We start from the raw sequence: 20,827 nt of genomic DNA, 5'->3' as shown, positions 1-20,827 counted from the left end.
TTCCACCTTTTTATAAACAGTAGAACAGAGCTCAAAGATCCTAACTTTAAGACACTTCAATTTGCGTATAAAAAGACACACACACACATGCACACACATTATTTTACTTACTGTGAAGTCCACAAAACAAACAGAAGGTAAAATTAATGTTTTTTTTAGCAAATGTATTTTGTTAATCAATTACCTTTGTATTATTGTATTTTTCATTTTGCAATTTTTTAATTAGAATTTTTTAATAACTTCCTTTCAGTATCAGGTAAAGAATAATATGCTCATCATCATATCACACTCTATCCTTGCTTATATGTAACAGATTTCACAGAAGACTTTCATTATATCTCCTTATGGGAGAGTATTTTTTTTCCTTATTGTTAATTTAAAGAGCACTACACTAGGAAAAAGAGGAACCTCACATTCATGCTCTGGCAAATAATTTTGTTAGGATGCTTAGACAGATCAGCCTTTTGGTTTTTGTCATAGGACTAAAGCAGCACTATAAATTAATTTGGCAACGCAGTTACAATATGGTAGTGAAGGTTGGGTCTCTGAGCCATTTACCCAGACGAGATTCTTGCTTTAGAATATTTCATCATGATCAACTGCAGCCACATTATCTATCAGAAGGAAAGTATCAGGGACCCCACAGTCCTTAATCAGGCAAAACTCTGCAATAATTTACTTGCTTAAACAAGGGCTGCAGGAATTGAATGCCAACTGTAATTGGCCTGCTGCGAGTACATGAAAAGAAGGGAAAGGAGTCTGGGACTGAGCAAGAAGGGATAAAGTTTCCACAAGGCTGGAGCAGTATTTGGCAATCTTATGACTGCTCATTCCTACTGAAAGAGTCAAATGGTCTCCAACACTGCCAGGGATGCAAGGAGCAACCCCCCAATCTCTCTTACTTGATGTGCACAAAGCCAGGGGAACACAGTGCTTCAAAATGGGAAAAGAGGAGGGAGGGACATGGCCCCCATCTTCCCCATGTTGCACCAACTCATGGAGTGGCCTGGGCTATTATAGGAAGCAAGGTTTCACCAGGCTTTTGAGATTCAACTCGCTTGTACACTGGTGTGTGACTCTTGTACTACTTTTCCCTACATTCACTAGTCTAGTGTATTGCAGCTCTAAACCCCAGCCACCCCACTAAGGATAGTACCTAAATGGGAAGAAAACTATCTTTTACAGACTTGACCATTTTTGTTCTTAAGAGATGTGCAAGATAAAATGGATGAGAAATCTGATTACACTAAAATCCTAAAAAATATAAACAACATCAGTCCCCATGATGACAAAGACTGAAGAATGGTGGCAAAGTGTATTAAACGAAAAGGCACAGTTGTCCTGTCGTTACACTGCAATTCAATTTTAGAATAAGAAAACATTATAAAGCAAACATACATTGTTCCAAATTGTTTAATTTCTTCATAAAAATAATTATTATTAAACTAAAGGTGAATTTAAATAAATTTAAAAAACCTGTTCTATCCTCAACACTTACATGAATATTGGGTAAGTATTACAGCCAAAAACACATTTTAAAAACAATATAGTTGAAAAAAATTCATCTCATTTACATGCCAAGACCTGCATTTAAATCTCTCTCTTTCTCCTGAAAGAAGTGGATATTATCATTTGCACTGAAAGCACCATAAGGAATGCAGGTCCGTTCTTTGTTTTATGTGTTAGTGATGTTATAGGCTTTTCTAAGAGAAACATAGAACTCAGAATGCAGTTATTGGCAAATTAAAAACAGCAACAAAAGGCAGATACTTACTTGTAATTTTAAGCCTACACCACAAGTTCTTCTAAAAGGTTTAAAACTTTAAATTTAAAAAAAAAATTCTTAGAATGTATTTTGAACAACCACCTTCAAAACAATCACAAAGATGTCATTGAAATATGAGTTGCTTTTAATATTGTCATATACAACCAGGAGTTCTTCTGAATTAATAGTAATTTACAAATAAAATACATCCCGGGCTTGATTCACCTCCAATTTAATATTAGTTTTGCACCAATGAACATCATTGACTTAATTAATTGCTGTAAAATATTGCTAACTCCATGTGTTTAAAATTTGAGTCGGACCCCCCCCACACACACAAAAAATAATGAAATTGCTTTAAAATTAATGGGATTCTAAAAATAATATAGTTTGGGTTCTTTTTATTTGCTATGTAGGGTTAGAGCCTTTAGGATTCACACGTTCAAAAATCTGCCCTAATATGAGGGCTACATTTTTTTTTTTTTAATGAAAGCAGAGATTGTCAGATAACACAATTCCAACAGCTGGGATTCTAAGGGGGGGGAAAAATTCAAATAGTTCAATACCACTTGTAATAAAATCATTAAAACTGGGAAGGCTGCATTTACTTCTGATTTAGTCCTCAGTCCTGCAAACACCCACACAGTTAACATTATGCAGGTGAGCAGTACCCAGACTTCAATTAGATACCAATGGCCCTCATTCAGGAAGTCATCCTTATTGAGATTAGCACTTAAACATGTATTTAGATGTTTTCCTGAATCAGGGCCCAGGTGTGTAAAACTAAAGATGTTTTTAGGATCAATGCCTTAAACTAGTGTGTGAGGAGAATCAGATTAGAAATGATACTGCAAACCCTGATAGAAATAATATAACAAATTATGTCTTCAGTGATTTTTCTTTTCATACAACCGTATACTTTTTTTTTTTTTAATTCTTCTGTCTTGAGACAGACTAGTCTCAATGCTGCTCAGTAGCTGAAAGAATCATCCGACTGTCTGACTGACTGACCATTTTACCTCCAACTAAATCTAGGTGTAGGGGAAGATATAAAAAGTCATGGTATACCTTTTTTTACGTACATTATAGAAACTGAAACATTTTTGTCAAATCATTAATTCTCAAAGATACTACTTTAAGCTTATCAGTGAGATAGATCTAGGAAATGTAGAGGTAAAAGTGGTATAACATGTATAATGGGGAAAAATAGGTTGAAAGATACAAATTTTAAACTTTCTATTACATATGATAGAAGAGTGCTATCTTTCAGTAGCTCTATGTCATTAACACAATCTTTTTTCATCAGAATATAACTTTTTATGATGAAAGCCTTTATGTAACACTAATCTTTCCATTATGACTTAAGGGAATATACTGTAATAATATTAGAAATCTTCATTTGTTTCTTCATTCTGTGATTCAAAGCAGATGTCCTGGTTTAAACCAAATTAAATGATTTAAAACAATACATATGGACACTATGTCATGTCCCAGTAGCTTTGGCAGCAAAGAGACCTCAAGAACTCTGCAGTCCAACAGCATCATATGCCAGTGTACATCCTTGAAAAGGAGCTGATACTCTCTAAAACAGGCACGTGGTACTTATGCAGCCACTAAACCTCTGCCCTCCCAAGTCTGTGACTTTGCCATATGGGATCAGGTGTTTTACAGAGATGCTGAGGAGAGAACTGAATCTATGCAGAATCTCCCTAAGGTCACAGCTAGGGTTTAGGTCGCTGACCAGGAAGACAGCATAGTGTCCAGAGGTGAGGGTATACGTCTCTCTGGATGTAAGCTGATTAAGGAGAGACTGAATAGACCAGCCAACCTGAAGACATTTTCTGGCTGACAACTCCGAAACTAACCTGTCTGTCAAGAATCTGGAATCTTAGTCTCCCACCTTTGCCAGCTAGTAGGAGGAAAGATCCCTAACCCAGTAAATTGGACTCATAGCCACTAACTTCCTCTCCACCCACCGCTTAAAAAAGTAAAAAGATAAAATAACCTAGCCAAGATGCCTCCAGCCTAACCCTGCTGGAGATGCAGAGGGCCTACTTCATCTTCAGGGCTAGAGTAATCCCCATATGTCCAGGAAGAGGAGAATAAGGAATATAAACAGGGCTATTTTGGAGGAGAGTAGGGGGAGGGGGGATATTATTTTATGAATTTTCTGCTCAACTAGCTCCACATCTATTGATCACAGAGCAAAATGGGACCCCCTCCTCCACATGTAAGCATCCTTTAGGATTGTTTAACCCAATGTGAAGCTCTTATCTGCCCCAACAGCTATATAAATTAGCATATGAACTGGCCCATATAAAAGATATGTATTTCTGAGGATTAAAACAAGTGGAGATTTTTTTTTTTAAATCTGTATTTCCCATTTCCCCCACTGGCGATGTGTAATTTGGCTCCCTGTCTCCTGAATTCCTGATGGTGAACTCCTTGATCCTAAATGTCCTTCTGACTGAAAATACTTTGCTCTATGAGTGACTTTTATTAGCAGGCCAATGACTAGAATGAAATTTTTGACAGTGGACTACTGTTCATTGGAAACTGACCTAAGCAATTCTTTCATCAGCACAAACTCTTTTGAGGTAAATGAAGTAATTGATTGCTTTTCCAGACTTCGTGCCTACCAGTCAAGCTGAATCACTTACCCCACCCCGCCCCCACATACACACATAAGTAAATAAGGTTTTTTAAATGTTTAAGAAGCTTCATTTAAAACTAAATTAAAATGCAGAGTCCCCGGACCAGTGGCCAGGACCCAGGCAGTGGGAGTGCCGCTGAAAATCAGCTCACGTGCCGCCTTCGGCACCCATGCCATAGGTTGGCTACCCCTGCACTACTCTATCTGGGGCCTCACCAGTGTCAAGTGGAGCAGGACAATTACCTTCTGTGTCTTACATACAATACTCATGTTAATACACCCCAGAATCATATTTGCCTTTTCAGAAGCTGTAGCACATTGATGACTCATTCAATTTGTGGTCCACTATAACCCTCAGATACTTTCAGCAGTACTACCACCTAGAAAGTTATTCTCCTTTTAGTAGTTGTGCATTTGATTCTTCCTTCCTAAGTGAAGTATTCTGCACTTGTCTTTATTGAATTTCATCTTGTTGAATTCAGACCAATTCTCTAATCTGTCAAGGCCATTTTGAATTTGAAACCTGTCCTCAATACCCCTCCCAGCTTGGTGTCATCTGCATATTTCATAAGCATATTTTCTACTCCAAGTCATTAATGAAAATATTGAACAGGACCCAGGACTGACCCCTCTAGGACCCCACTAGATATCCCCTCAAATTTGACATCAAACATCACCATTTGACATTTAGATTAACTATTTAATTTAAGAATTTCCCAAAGGGCTTTAAGAAAGCTAGAACCTAACTCCAATTGATTTGCACTGGGAGTTGGACACCCAACTTCATTAGGCCTCTTTGAAAATTCCAGCCCAAACGTATTTTAATTTGATGTTGTTGCCAAAAATATTAAACAGAATAAAATTTTAATATTAAATTGTATTTCATTTTTTTCAGAAAAAAACATAATATAAGTCTCCACTGAACATTGTACAATGAAGGCTACATAAATATAAGTTCCATGAAGTGAGCTGCTTTTTCAGACATATAAGGGCTTCAAATCTGCCCTTAATTACATCTTTGCAATCCCTCTGTAGTCAGCAGGCCTGATGGTGAAACTAAGGGCTTATTTGGGGGCACAGTATTTGACATATTGTGATCACACAGCAATCATAATTGATTTATGAATTAGGATAGAACATCATGAACAATTTAAATCCATCTAAAATTGGCAAGAAGAATGTGACATTTTCCCTCAAATATGGACTTACTATAGTCAGCCCTGCCTTTGTCACTACTGTAATGTGCTCTTCGTGGGGCCACATCATGAGCACATTCTAAAATTGAAGTTAATAGGCAGGTGGCCATCTTCTGCATTAAGTGATGCCACTATGTATTACCCATAGTGTTCTGTAATCTGCACTACTGTTAGGACCTGGTTACCTGATCTACATCTCTCACTGTGTGCAGTTTTAACCACTGGAGGTCTTAAGCAAATAGCTCCCTGGAATAACATGGAAAAGATGGGAGCATGAAATTTTCCATTATGATTTCCACTCAAGCCAAGCCTTAGTCTCACAGACCCTGGATCAGTTAATCTTGGGACGTGGGGAGGAGCTGCAAAGCCCATCATTTCCTCTCAGGTCTTTTGAGAAACAGGGAATGAGCAGGGTGGTTTATATGGGCATTATCTTTGTGCTGATGATTTCAAGTAGGAGCAATCCATTCCATCTGAGATATTTTGTAATGTTATATGTTTATTTATCTAACAGTGCTCAGACCTACAGACAGGTATTGGAAATAACTAAATAATGCAGTATTTAAACTGGAAGCTATAGAAACTTTAAAGTTATAAAGTATAGTGTTATCTTGTAGCAAATATTTCATGCCACCATTGTATGATTCCCAAATACATACACATATTGAGTATAAGCACCTTAAACGAATAATATGGTTTATGTATGTCAAAAATAACAGCTGCAAATATTCTGTTTTCAACTGATATTCTCTGCAAACTGATTGGCTTTGTCAGTTCTTTTTAAATTTTAAACTCAAACTGCAATATTTGTCAGGATGTGTATTATACTATATTATACATTAGCCAGTGAAGTAGTATACTGAAACCTGTAGCAAACAAACATGTTTACTGAGTAAAAGCAGCCAACAAACTTCCAAGAATCATAGTTATAAGTGATACACTTGACACATGGTGAGGTCTGTAACAATCAGGATAAAGGATCCCACAAACTTATTTCAAGTGCATATCATGAGGTGTCTGAATTTAAAAAGTTGTGGCTACTGAACAAGCAGCGGACAGTTATTCCTTGCTTAATGTATTTCAAAAACAACATAGAAGGATCACAGTACATCCATACCTTACATTCTCATTAAGGAGAGAGCAGGTGGGTTTCAGAGTACATGAAAGCATCACGCTCCTAGTAGGAGTAACCTTTCTTGTCCTCATTAGGATGAGTGATGACAGTGGCGAGAAATGAAGCATTTTCTATTTCCCACCCTTTTCTCCAGTACAGTAACAATAATCACCAGAGACTCCTCTGCCATAGACAAATACATCCACACTGGTTTAACGGTTTAGTTTTATAAGAAACTATCCCAGGCACATCCATCTTTCATTCAACTCAAGATTTTTAAAAAAGTTGCTTGTTAATGTTGCTTTCAATCCACATATTCATTATCCAACCTGTCCTTATATTAGTAATTCTGCTGCATTTTGTCTTTTCATTCTGTTATTCTTTCTTCCACACTTTGTGATATAAATCAAACAGAATGCCATAAAAACTGCATTGATTGGGATATTTAACAGAACACCATTAACGATCCCATAGAGATTGAAAGCAACCTACAATGGGAAAGACCATTCTTGTCTAATAACACTGGATGCCTGTAAAACGAGTCATTCCTAAGAAGACAGGAAGAGCTAATGATTGGGATCTCACAATTTTCACATTAGAGAAGTGGCTATCAATATTTCCCATGCTGTGCACTCATCTCACAAAAGAGGGAAGAGACCCTCTCCTCTCATAATTTTGGGGGCCCCTCCAGCCTACCCATACGGTAAGGGATGGTGGCTGTGACTCCCCTCCCTCCCCAAATGACTCAGAAGTTGAGAACCTACAATTCAGAGCAGTGTTTTTCAAAGTTCAGGTTACGACCCTGTATTGGGTCGCAGCATGTAAGGTACTGGTCCCTCTGGTCAGCACCGCCAACCGGGATGTTAAAAGTCCCATCAGCGGTGCTGCTCAGCTAAGGCAGGCTAGAACCTACCTGTTCTGACACTGCACTGCGCCCGGGAAGCGGTCAGCAGCAGGTCTGGCTTCTAGGAAGGGGGAGCCATGGGGCTCTGTTTGCTGCCCCTGCCCCAAGCATACACACTCCCAACTTCCCGGCCAATAGGAGCTGGGGGGTGGTGCCTTTGAGAGAGAGCTGTGTGGAGCTGCTTGCACGCCTCCGCCTAGAAGCCGGATCTGCTGCTGGTTGCTTCCGAGGCTCAGCACGGTCTGCAGTGCCTGGACAGGCAGAAAGCCTGCCTTAGCACTCCTGCTGAGCCGCTGACTGGGAGCTGCTGGAGGTAAGTCCATGCCCCAACCCCGTGCCCCTGCCCCAGCCCTGAGGTGTCCCCCCTAAACCTGGAACCCCTTCCTGCACCCCAAATCCCTCATTCCTGGCCCCACCCCAGAGCCTGCACCCCAGCCCAGAGCCCCTCCCACACCCTAACATCCTGCCCCAAGCCCTGAGCCCCCCAAACCCAGACCCTCTACTGTACCCAAAACCTCTCATCCCCACCCCCACCCCAGAACCTGCACCCCCAGCCCAGAGCCCTGACCCCCTGCACTCCTTCCCCCATGGCCCCACCCCAGACCCTGCACCCCCCACACCCAAACCCTCTGCCCCAGCCCTGAGCCCCTCCAGCACCCCTCATCCCCAGCTCCATTGGGTCATGAGCATCAACAATTTTCTTCAAATGGGTTCCCAGAAATAAGTTTGAAAACCACTGATTTAGATGACAACTGGACTATCCATTTTGTTACAGAGCCTGGATTTTGCTGGGACTGCTCATCAGAACAGTCTTCATCAGAACAGCTTTTAGAAGGACACAAGGGTCTAATTTTAAACCTGAAGGAAATATTTTACATGTCAATTCACTATGGAAAGTCCAATTCAGGGATGACTCTCTTTGATGCTACTTCAAATTACTCCTAAATTAACAGTCTTTTTTTGTATTTCCCCTCTCCTAGCACCTTCAGTTCCCTCTCCAAGAGCTGACTTCCTCTCAGGAGGAAGCATCTGAGCCCTTATCCCAGCTCTTGGTGCTGAAGCCACAGCCTGGAGCAGTAGCTGATGAACCAAGCTCAGCTGGCTCGGTAGTAGTAATGTTTGCCTTGGAAGAAGCAGCTTTAGACCTCTGTTTCACCTTCTCACACAGTGGGGAAAGCAGTGGACTAACTGCTACCGTTTCCTTCTTCATTGCCTCCCTGGTGCAGCTTGGTTTTCCCCTGGCCCAGGGGTAGGATTGCCAGGTGTCTGGTTTTCGACCAGAATGCCCAGTCGAAAAGGGACCCTGGCGGCTCCGGTCAGCACTGCTGATTGAGCCATTAAAAGTCCGGTCAGTGGTGCAGCGGGGCGAAGGCAGGCTCCCTTCCTGCCTTGGCTCCGTGCAGCTCCCAGAAGCAACGACATGTCCCCTCTCCGGCTCCTAGGTGTAGGGGCAGCCATGGGGCTCCACATGTTGCCCCCGCCCCAAATTTCAGCTTCACAGCTCCCATTGGCTTGGAACTGCAGCTAATCGGACCTGCGGGAGTAGCGCCTGAGGATGGGGTAGCGTGCATAGCCACCACGCTGTGCCTCCATATAGGAGCCAGAGGGGTGACATGCTTCTGCTTCCGGGAGCCGCCTGAGGTAAACACCGCCCAGAGCCTGCACCGCCTCCCACACCCTAACCCCCTGCCCCAGTCCTGATCCCCCTCCCACATGCCCAAATTCTCAGCTCTAGCCTGAGACCCCTCTGCACCCTAAAGCCCTCAGCCCCATCACAGAGTCTGCACTACCAGCCAGATTTCTCATCCCCCCGCACCCCAACACCTCATCCCCAGCCTGGAGCCCCCTCCTGCACCCCAAACCCCTCATCCCCAGCCCCACTCCAGAGCCTGCACCCCCAGGTGGCTGCAGCCTTCACACACAAACCTGCACCCCAACTCCCTGCTCCCACTTGGAGCCCCCTCCCACACCCCGAATCCCTCATCCCTGGCCCCCCCCACAGAGCCTGCACCCCAAGCCAGAGCCCTCACCCCTCCCACACCCTAACTCCCCAACCCGTCGCCAGCCCAGTGAAAATGAGCGAGTGACTGAGGGTGGGGAAAGTGAGTGACAGAGGGAGAGGGATGAAATGAGTGGGAGTGGGGCCTTGGAGAAGGGGTGGGGCAGAAGACAGAGCAAGGGTATTCAGTTTTGTGTGAGTATAAAGTTGGCAACCCTATCCAGTGGTGGGATGTATAGGGGTTTGAGCCAAGTTGTGTGGTTAGTAGCCACGTAACTGGCTGAACTTGCTATACATTTGAGAAGAGGGCAGTTTATTTCATTTAGGCTTCTTCTCTGCTTGTTTGTCAGGCTGGAGTCAAGCAGTGGGTTGTAGAGGCATGCCAGGATATTTGCAGTTTCAGTGCTTCAGGAAGAAAAGGAACTCAAGAATACGGCAGCTCATCCCCCAAAGTCAACCGCCTTAAAGTCGAATTGCATCAGAAATGTAATTTTTAGCTTGTGATTTAGTTTTGAAATGCTTTGGACCCAAACATCTGCCACAAGGAGATTTGTCCATTCTGCCAGGAACTGTAGAGGCAAAACAAAACTGGCCAGTTCCTCAGCAGCAGGGATATAATGGTAGGTTGGGGTTCAGCTCAGATACCTAAAAACTGACTGATGATCTGTTATAACTTCTGTTGACCTTACTGTACTAAAAATTAACCAGGGCAGGATGGAAAAAATGCCACAGTGCCTGAAAACTGTGTTTGGCACACATCACCACAACCAAACAAACAAAAATGCAAAGACAGGATATAGTATATACTTGTACACACATACACAAACACACACACACACACTCTGAATATATGCATTGTATATACAGTGTTGCTCTTTTGTTGCCGTGTAAACCCTTCTCAGGAACCCCAGAAAATGGTAATGTATTTTTAATTTTCAAGGATAGCTGTATCAATTTTCAACTAAAATAAAAATGTTTTCTTTTATTTACAAACAGCAGTCACAAAAGTAAATATTATCAAAACAATTTATATATAGAAAAAGTGAAAAATTAATTTCTACCATTAAATAATGTAAAGTAGCTTGTCTAATATTAATTTTTAAAAAACATGAAATGCATTAAGTAACAGGAACATAAAACTATGCAGCAATCCAGAGTATCAATGTCTGAAAAATACACTTGCACAAACTTCCCTATTAGACTTATAGTCTTTCAGGTCATAAGGGACCATCATGATTATCTAGTCTGACCTCTTGCACATCACATGCTATGAAACTTCACCCATTCCTGTGAGAGGCCCACAACCACTGGCTGAATTACTGAAATCCTCAAATCTTGATTTAATGACTTCAAGTAACAGAGAATCCACCATTTATTTTAGTTCAAGACTGCAAGTGACATGTGCCCAATGCTGCAGAGTAAGGTGAAAATCTCCCCAAATTAAGTATTAGGGGTTCAAGCCATCGATTTCTGTAGAATGTGAGCTTTTCTTTAAAAAAGGAAAACAAACATATATAGTCCTACAGTTGCGAAGATAACTGTCTAAGCATGAGCTGAAAGTAAACAGATGCAACATTGTCTTCCTGAGTATACAGACAGAACTCTAGTGCTTTCACTGCAGCTCATAATTTCACCAAAGATTAGCAAAGTGAAATTAATAGCACTTGCCAGTTTCACATTTGTTCAAAAACCTGTGGGTGATGGTGAAACTGTCAATTGTATGCTGTTTTCTTTACCTGGAAAAGGCATGAGGCAGCACTAGAACTGTTCCTGGAGAAAAACCGAGAACAGCAGGCTGTTGGGCAGTAGAGATTACATCTTTTCTTCCTCCTCACTACAGTCACTGAAGAATGGGAGGGGGCAGTACTGGCGGTGGAGCTTCACACTTATCAGACACCTACTAGCCTGAGGCTAATACAAAAGAAAACACCTCCAAAGCAGGATCCTGGGGCCAGTGTGCTAACCTGGGTCCAGCAACAGTTAGTTTCTGGCTGGAATCCCAGCACACTCGCTCCTCTCATTTGGTGAGAATCAGCTTCTAACTAGGGTATTATCCCTGAAGCCCACATGCACCCACCCCCATCCTTCATCTTTCCTATTTACCTCTAACTAGCAGGATTGTTCTTCTGGCCAATAGGTAGATTTTTCTATCCCTGCAAGACAAGGATATCATATAAATTTGAGAAAACAATTCACCTATGGTGATTTATGCTTTAATGAATACAAGTTTATGTTCTGAAATGGAAGCAAGAACCTTATAATGTTAATCTTGTTACCACTGTACATGAAGTTCAACCATTTCTTTGTGGAAAGAAATGGCTAAGCAAACTGTGATTGAATCGGTTAGATGCACAACCTTGATTTTCAGCTTCAATTTTGCCTTTGTATTAATATTAAAGCCAAATTTGTCCCTTTCTTATGGAAAAAATAAACTAATATAATTAACATAATCATATTTTACAGGTAATATTACGGTGATAGTATTGCAATCTGAACCCAGTTATCTTGTAAAACTTGGTTTTGTCAAATACACTGGGGAAGAGGGACTTTTAAACTCCAGTTAAGCCTATTTCTATAATTTCCCAGCCACCTAGTTTTCTGCATTTGTCATAAGAGACGAACAAAAGGTACATTAAAAATTGTAAACTACCACCTAGGGGAAAAGTGAACAGCAACATTGTTTAAACAAAAGCAAAATACACTCCAGTGCTGTGGAGAGAATAGGTTAAAAATTTTATATGTACATTTACACCTTAGCCCCCTTTAATAGATGCAATTTTCATGGATCCGAAGTGTAAAGCAGAACTCTAATGGCTGTCTCATATTATTCTTTTTTGTCATAATCTAATTCAATTGGTCACATCATGGGAATCCTGTATTCATAAATGTATTTGTTTAGCCGGAAAGGTTAAATGTCACATCTGTGATTGATAATGTTTGTTTTGTGCTCTGCTTTTCAGTAACTCTTCACTTTAAGCAGTAGTTTTGCCTCTAAACAGGAGTGGGTGTAAGGATACTCAGCATAATGGAATGGGCAAGGTTTAATTCCCTTAATCACTTGGTCAGGGCAACAGAATTAACCATCCGCATCTGTTCACTTCGGAGTGCACATGCCTAGTTCTCCCTCTTTTATATAATAGAAGAGTGCAGGATCATTTTGCTGTACCTACTCTGCCTTTTCCTAGAACACTGAATCTACACAGAAAGCCCAAACAGACATCTGCACACTGATTGTGGACTGGCACAGGTTGATTCTGGACCACAAAGTACTGTAGTGGTATGACAGGACCAATTTAATCAAGAATCGCAAGCATAAAATTTCAGATACCATGCTGTATCTATCCCAGTTTTCCAATTAGGAAAAAGCAGAGTTGACTAGGAGCAGCTAAATAAGGTACAATTAGTGAAGAAAGAATGAATGAATGAAAGAAAGAAAGATTTACTTAATATATAATATTATTTGATTAGAACATTGTCATTAGTGGTGAGTGAAATTTAAAAAGCTTGGTTGAATTGGCTGAGTATCTAAAACTTTAGATTATTGGAGCCAGCATATTGCAGGGAAGGTAGATGCAATCTGGAGAGCATGGGGTATTTGTAAGGTCACTGGGAGAGAAACTCAAAGAGCCAGATCTGTTATAGTTTTGACTAGTGTTATAGAGAAGAGAATCACATCTACAGTGCAGAAACTATTTTGTTGAGGTACCCAACTACATACAACACAGTAGTCACAATCCACCTAAGAATTTCTATCCTCCAACCCTTACCGTAATCTGCAATGTATTTAACTGCACAACCCCTTGATAGGTAGGAAAGTACTATTATCCCCAATGTATTGAAGAGGTACTGAAGCACAGAGAGGCTAAATGACTTCCCCAGACCAAGTGAGAAACTAGTGTTCTAAGCCACTGAATCATCCTTCCTCTTTGTATTCCTCATTACAGTTAGGACACAGGTTATTCTTACAGTGTAGATGAGACCATATGATGTTCTATTAATGTTCCCAATTTGTGTTACAGCTCCGCAAAGTTCAAGGCTGTAGCATGATTTAAGGAACACGAGTAATACACATTTAGTCTTATCTATATTAAGCCTGAACTATGTTTCAGCTATTTAGAGGGATTTCTGTGTTGTAATCAGGAACATCCTCAGCCAGTGTAGACAAGACCTTAGTTGAACTTCTTTAGGGAAAGAGTCTGCTCTCCATTATGCTTGCATAAATCCAAACTCTTCTAATACTAATGGAGCTACTCTGTAACACACCTTTGAGTCTCCCACTGAGTTTCCAAGAGTTCATGTCTTCTATGTTGCAACTTTCTTACAACACTGATAGACCCCAGCTCCCTTCTTCTAACCCACTGGCCTCCTTTTCTGCTTCTGGAGACTTCATTATGGGTTCCAACAGTCTGTCTGCTGAGCTCCTGCCATTGCTTAATAAAAATTTCTCAGCTCCCTCTCTTCCCACAATTCTCCATTCCATGTGCTCTCAAGATCCCTGATAATTCAAAACTGGAGGATAGCAAATGTGATGCCAATTTTTAAAAAAGGATCCAGAGGCAATCCCACAAATTACAGGCAGGTAAGACTAACTTCAATACCAGGCAAATAAGTTAAAACTACAGTAAAGAACAGAATTATCAGACACATAGATGAACACAATTTGTTAGGGAAGAGTCAACGTGGTTTTTGTAAAGGGAAATCATGCCTCACCAATCTACTAGAATTCTTTGAAGGGGTCAACAAGCATGTGAACAATAGTGATTCAACGGATATAGTGTACTTAGATTTCCAGAAAGCCTTTGATAAGGTCCCTCAACAAAATATTTAAGCAAAGTAAGAGGGAACGTCCTCTCCTTGATCAGTAACTGGTAAAAAGATAGGAAACAAAGGTTAGGAATAAATGGTCAGTTTTCAGAATGGAGAGAGGTAAAAAGTGGTGTCCCTCAGGGGTCTGTACTGGGACTGGTACTGTTTAACATAATCACAAATGATCTGGAAAAGGGAGTAAACAGCAAGATGGCAAAATTTGAAGATGATACAAAACTACTCAAGATAGTTAAGTCCAAAGCAGGCTGCAAAGATTTACAAAGGGATCCCACACAACGGGGTGACTAGGCAACAAAATGGCAAATTAAATTCAATGTTGATAAAAGAAAAGCAATGCACATTGGAAAACATAATCCTAACTATACATATAAAATGATGAGGGCCTAAATTAGCTGTTATGACTCAAGAAAGAGATCTTGGAGTCATTGTGGATTGTTCTCTGAAAACATCCACTCAATGTGCAGCAGCAGTCAAAAGAACTAACAGAATGTTTGTAATCATTAGGAAAGGAATAGATAATAAGACAGAAAATACCATACTGCCTCTATATAAATCCATGGTATGCCCACATCTTGAATATTGTCTGCAGATGTGGTTGCCCCATCTCAAAAAAGATATTTTTGAATTGGAAAAGGTATAGAAAAGGGCAACAAAAATGATTAGTGGTATGGAACCGCTCCCATATGAGGAGAGATTAATAAGACTGGGACTTTTGGTTAAGAGATGACAAAGTGAGGAGATGACAGAGGTCTATAAAATCATGACTAGTGTAGAAAAAGTAAATAAGGAAGTATTATTTACTTCTTCTCATAATACAAGAACTAGGGATCACTAAATGAAATTAACAGGCAGCAGGTTTAAAACAAACAAAAGGAAATATTTCACACAGGAACTCTTTGCCGAAGGATATTGTAAAGGCAAAGACTAGAACAGGGTTCAAAAAAGAACCAGATAAGTTCATGGAGGATAGGTCCATCAATTATTATTAGCCAGGGTGGGCAGAAGTGCAAAACCATGCTCAGAAGTGTCCCTAGCCTTTGTTTGTCAGAAGCTGTTCTGTTCATTCACTCAGAAGCATCTGGCATTGATCACTATCAAAAGACAGGCTACTGGGCTAGATGGACCATTGGTCTGACGTAGTATGGCTATTCTTATGCTCTTATGTTTTCCAGTATTCTGGAGCTATGAACCTCAGAATGCATGGCATAACAGATATCTGTAGGTATGTCTACACTACCCGCCGGATCGGCGGGCAGCAATCGATCCAGTGGAGGTCAATTTATCGCATATAGTCTAGATGCGACAGGGGAGCAGCAGCAGACAACTCACCGTAGTGAAGACATCATGGTAAGTTTATCTAAGTACATCGACTTCATTATTCACATAGCTGAAGTTGCATAACTTAGATTGATCCCCCCAACCCCTCGTGTAGACCGGGCCTGTGTCACTTTCCTTGCCTGAAAACAAGTGAACTACTCCCTAGGCAAAACCTGTGCAAATTTTCAAATGTTAATAGGATGGACCTTCTCATAACACTTCTGACAAAAACTAGGTTTGCTGGAAAATAAAATAAAATATCTGCACATAATTAAATATACAAAATGTCATAAAAATGTAGGTTTCACATGTGAAATTTAGCAAAATGAAAAGAGATTGTTTCAAAGACTTCAGATTTATATGTATAATTACTGGACCTGAGCATGCCATATTGAAAAGCCTCCAATGACTGCATCCTCATCTATATCCTCCCACTCCCTTTGAGTGGGGCAAGTTGCAGCATGGGAATTAGAGTGTAAGTTCCTTAAGCCAGGGACTATTTTTTGCTCCATTTTTATAGCATGTAGCACAATGGATTCCTGGCCCATAACTAGTATTCCTAGTTATTACAGTAACTAGTTATTACAGTATTACTGAAAAGAATAATTAGTGCTACAAGAAAGAGCTATGAGTTCCGCCAGAAATTCTGCTAATTTGCTGTGGGACAATGATGTAGAGTAGCTGCATTTTATCTGAGGCCCCATCCACCCCATGTGCCCAGGCAAATAATAAACAGGAGTCACCATGGAGGAGAGTAGTAATGATGATGCATACCATTCACTCCGCTCCACCCCCATCTCAACCTTTAATTTCCCGGACATATTTGTCTTCTACTCGGCTGTTTTACTTTACTCCATGTAGGGCAAGGAATTGTCAACCTACTGAAACCTTTATTCAGACAGATCTACATATTTATAGAGCACTACTCATCATGATATCTAGGCTGAGATTATTATCAAATCAAAGCCCATTTTATCCACTTTATTTATCTATCTATCTCTATCTCTATCTCTATCTCTATCTATAGATATAGATATAGATAGATAAATAAAGTCCATGGTGACTCCTGTTTATAGATAGATAGATAGATAGATAGATAGATAGATAGATAGATAGATAGATAGATAGATAGATAGATAGATAGATAGATAGATAGAAATTGCACCTTGTATCCTTTAAATCATGCAAATGGCAAACTATGGCCAATCTCTCCATTACATATTTTGCCTGATATACAAATACTAGTGTATTTAATAATTTGTGTTTCTTAGCTAAGCTTCATTAAGCTTAGTTTTTCCATCTTGAGATATAATGCATATCGAGCAGTGGTTCTCAAAGCCGGGCCGCCGCTTGTTCAGGGAAAGCCCCTGGCAGTCCAGGCTGGTTGGTTTACCTGCCATATCCGCAGGTTTGGCCACTTGCGGCTCCCACTGGCCACAGTTCACCGCTCCAGGCCAATGGGGGCTGCGTGAAGGGCGGCCAGCACATCCCTCGGCCCGCGCCACTTCCTGCAGCCCCCAGTGGCCTGGAGTGGTGAACCACGACCAGTGGGAGCCGCGATCGGCCAAACTTGCAGACGCAACAGGTAAACAAACTGGCCCGGACCGCCAGGGGCTTTCCCTGAACAAGCGGTGGGCCAGCTTTGAGAAGCACTGATATAGAGGACATACCACAATTTGCAGAGAATTTAAGTACAGCAAAAGCTTCTTGCTGGACTAACAAAAATTGGTTGCTTAACAAGCCGTGGATTTTAGTCTTCTAAATAAAGGTAGACTAGAATTGTACTTATTATATTTAGGGTAGTTTCTTACAACAGGAGGTTGCATAATAAACGACCGGTTGTCCATTGACCAGGTTTCACTGTACTATGTTTAGTGTCATTAGCCATTTTACAAAATGGGCTAGTAGCTAATGGACAAATGTGCATGGGAGCACAGCAAGGGGATTTGATCAAAATAACATTTAAAATTGTAATTACTGGAGAACCATCAAGTTGTGCACATTCATGTTATCATGATTACTGTTCCTTCCCCTTTCTCTCCTACTGTTTCCCACACTTCCTTTTCATTTCCTTTTTTTTAAATTAGGCTGAAAGCTCTGTACGGGAACCCAGGATAACTGGACTCCAGTCCTGTTGGGGCCTCTAAGTTCTACCATAATACACATGAAAATAGTAAATCAGAACAAAGTTACCACTTTTCCTACATCCAGGAATCTAAGAGGCATAAGGAATCTGGTTACTCCCCTGTGAGGGCTACCCACACTGCTAGTTCATTCACAGGGGAAAGAGCAGGCTATGCACAGCCACTATTCCCTCCCAAACATGAAAGTGGAGAGGAGCAAAGCCAGGGGCAGCCAGCACAACTGATCAAATGTGGAGATGGAAGTAATCTGCCTTCGGTATGGAGGTCAGTAACACATTATTTTGCTCTAGATGCACTTTAAAATGTGTCTCAGCTAGATTTTTGTTTTTGTTGTTTGTCTGTTTTAGAAAACTGCCTACTTTATTATTGTATTTTGAGTGATGACTTACTGCATTTACACATTTTGTGCAGCGACAGACCAATCCTCTCAAGAAAACAGCTTGAAAGAAGATCAGTCTTACAGAAGTCAAATAACAAGTATTCTCTTTGTTTAATTCTAAAGTAGACTTCACAAATTCTCTTCTCCAGTTCCCACTAAAATAAAAGCCTGCACAGCTGAAAGAGAGATTCATCAATACAAGTTCCCCAAACTCACTGAAGAGCCACGCCTGGAACATAGATATTTTGGTAAGGGAATTAGTAAAGTGTTAACAAATAATTTATTTTAAAATATCTTTCTTCCACCAAAATAAATACAAAATAAAAAATAAGGCTTCCACATCTGGAACACACATATATTTAGTAAATTCTCTTACCTGTACATTTTTAAGGCACAGATCTAAAAATTCATTCTAATGGAAAGCCAGGCACACTCATGTGAACTCCAATAAATTTTCCCATTGTTAGAGCATCTCAAGCTGTGCCTTTAATAATTTGAATGTAAGCAATATTTTATGTAATATTTTGATTTTTGAGCTAATTGACTCAGTGATAGTGTTTAATAGATTGCAGTGCTTACACAATTACATGTACTGTATACAGTGATCATTTAATATGTACCTAAATCAATTTAGAATGCACAATATGCCTATCCACTAAGCCACTGCAGCTCTGCAAGATGCTCTTATCCGCCTTAAAGTTCAACTTAGCATGCATAGTTCAAAGCTAATGTAGTCTTGAATAAATTAAGCTAACAAAGTTATACATCTTCACTGAATAAAGCCATAGTAACATGTCTTGTGTAAAATCCTGCTTTCATAAAATGAATAAGAAAAGTAAAGAAGATAGCTCTGAATTTTGCGAACACAGCTTGATGAAAGACTGTATTTTTCCCATGTGACAAACATAGTTCTTGTAACATCATCCGTATCCCTTCGGATTAGGGTCAGATACATCTTAGAAATTAACAAGGACGAATTTATACTTTGTACCAAAATTACTCCATTTACTACCATTAACGACTACAACAGTCTTGCAAGGGCAACTGTACCATATACCTTTCCTCATATACTGAAGAAAGCTACATATCTTCTTTCCAAGAGCCTTGATTTAAATCGTATAATTACAACAATTTACTCTGTAGTTCCTTTCCTAGGCATTGTTGTACTTTCCATATTATGCCCTAAAGTCGCTAAATTCAACTGAAGGCTGTACAACTGAAGTCAAATAATACAAATGATTTACCCCTTGCCAATCTGCCTGTATCTTGTGGTTACTTAATCATAGCTGTAATCTCTTAACAAGTTCAGAGTCAATCAGATAGCATGGACTGGCTAAGATCTTTCCAGGCTGTCAGCTACTCTAAAATCTCAATGAGTTGTTTATGCTTCAGAAAGGTTCCATCAAGCGTGACCACGGAGGGCCAGATCCTGCAAGCTCTCCGCACTTAAGTCAATGGACTGTCTATGTGCTCAGATCCTGCGAGTCAGTTCCTAATAATTTGCCCCTGGAATGTTAAAATGATAATCTGTAACCCAATGATTACACATTTGCATCTGTCTTTGGCCTCAAGACAGTGCATCTTTTGTGGTCTGTAGATTTCTATTTGGTAAAATAACCAGTTAACACACCAAAACCTTCAGTGTTTCCTTTGTTGATTTTTGACCATTATATCAAGCTTCTCTATTTCATGGGTCAAACTATTTTAAATTAATTTTGCTCAATTTATGCTATGTAACTTTTTTGCATAACAGCCCAAATATGAATGTGTGTATACTTGCAGCTCAGTAATTTTTCTGAGATTTTAGTTCAAATTACCAACTATAATGCAAAGAATAGAGACACGGTTTGTATTTCACTATTTACAGGTGTAACTGAATTGACTTGAATTACTCCTGATTTACTCTGGAGTAAGAGTCTTTAGCTGCACTAGTATGGCTAAAAATAGCAGTGTAGATGCAGTGGCATGGGCTTCAGCAATGTCACTAGGTCCCCAAGGTCCATAGTGAGCTTGAATAGCCCATGTTGAGGTATAACTGCCATTTCTACACTATTTTTAGCCATGATAGCATAATTTGTCCACATGAGCTGCATTCACACCTTGGACTGCAGTATATAGACATACTAAGTGTGGAGAGACTCAGGACAAAAAAGCTGACCTTGCATTCCTTGGTCAGGCAAAATTGCCAGGTACTTAACATTCTTTTCTCAGTATGAGTATACAGGACTATAGGAAATAGAACATATTTATCAGAAAGAGCATGCTATAGTAATTTCCATTGCTCTTTTTAAAAAGTACTATTATGGGCCTTGTGGAGAGTCAAACATTAACATGATAAAAACGATCAAATGATATTGTATATAATGAAAACTGTTTGACATAGACTCAGAAAGCTGTTCACACTGTATGAATAAAAGTCATACAAGCAAGAGAAGTTCTGTAAATTATAAACTTAGTGAGTAAAGCCAGCATAGTTTGAATGCTTACGAACAGGTTTCCAAAGAGATTTGTCTGCAAGACAAAACTAAA

General features: G+C 40.1%; 1 protein-coding gene across 2 annotated transcripts in view; it reads right to left on the bottom strand.

The window, feature by feature from the left end:
* The window catches only part of TENM2 (teneurin transmembrane protein 2), a 1,578,682-nt gene that overhangs the window by 1,056,276 nt on the left and 501,579 nt on the right, over positions 1-20,827 (bottom strand). The window contains exon 5 of one of the 2 annotated variants that reach the window (XM_030572355.1): positions 11,735-11,784. The exons of the other annotated variant lie outside the window; for it this stretch is intronic. The gene's annotated coding sequence lies outside the window, so the exon portion shown is untranslated. The remainder of the gene's footprint in view (positions 1-11,734; positions 11,785-20,827) is intronic. 2 annotated transcript variants of the gene reach the window in all.

Source organism: Gopherus evgoodei, chromosome 8 (assembly GCF_007399415.2).
Source record: "Gopherus evgoodei ecotype Sinaloan lineage chromosome 8, rGopEvg1_v1.p, whole genome shotgun sequence".
In the NCBI taxonomy this organism is placed as follows: domain Eukaryota; kingdom Metazoa; phylum Chordata; order Testudines; family Testudinidae; genus Gopherus; species Gopherus evgoodei.
This window is presented reverse-complemented; position numbering and strand designations above follow the sequence as displayed.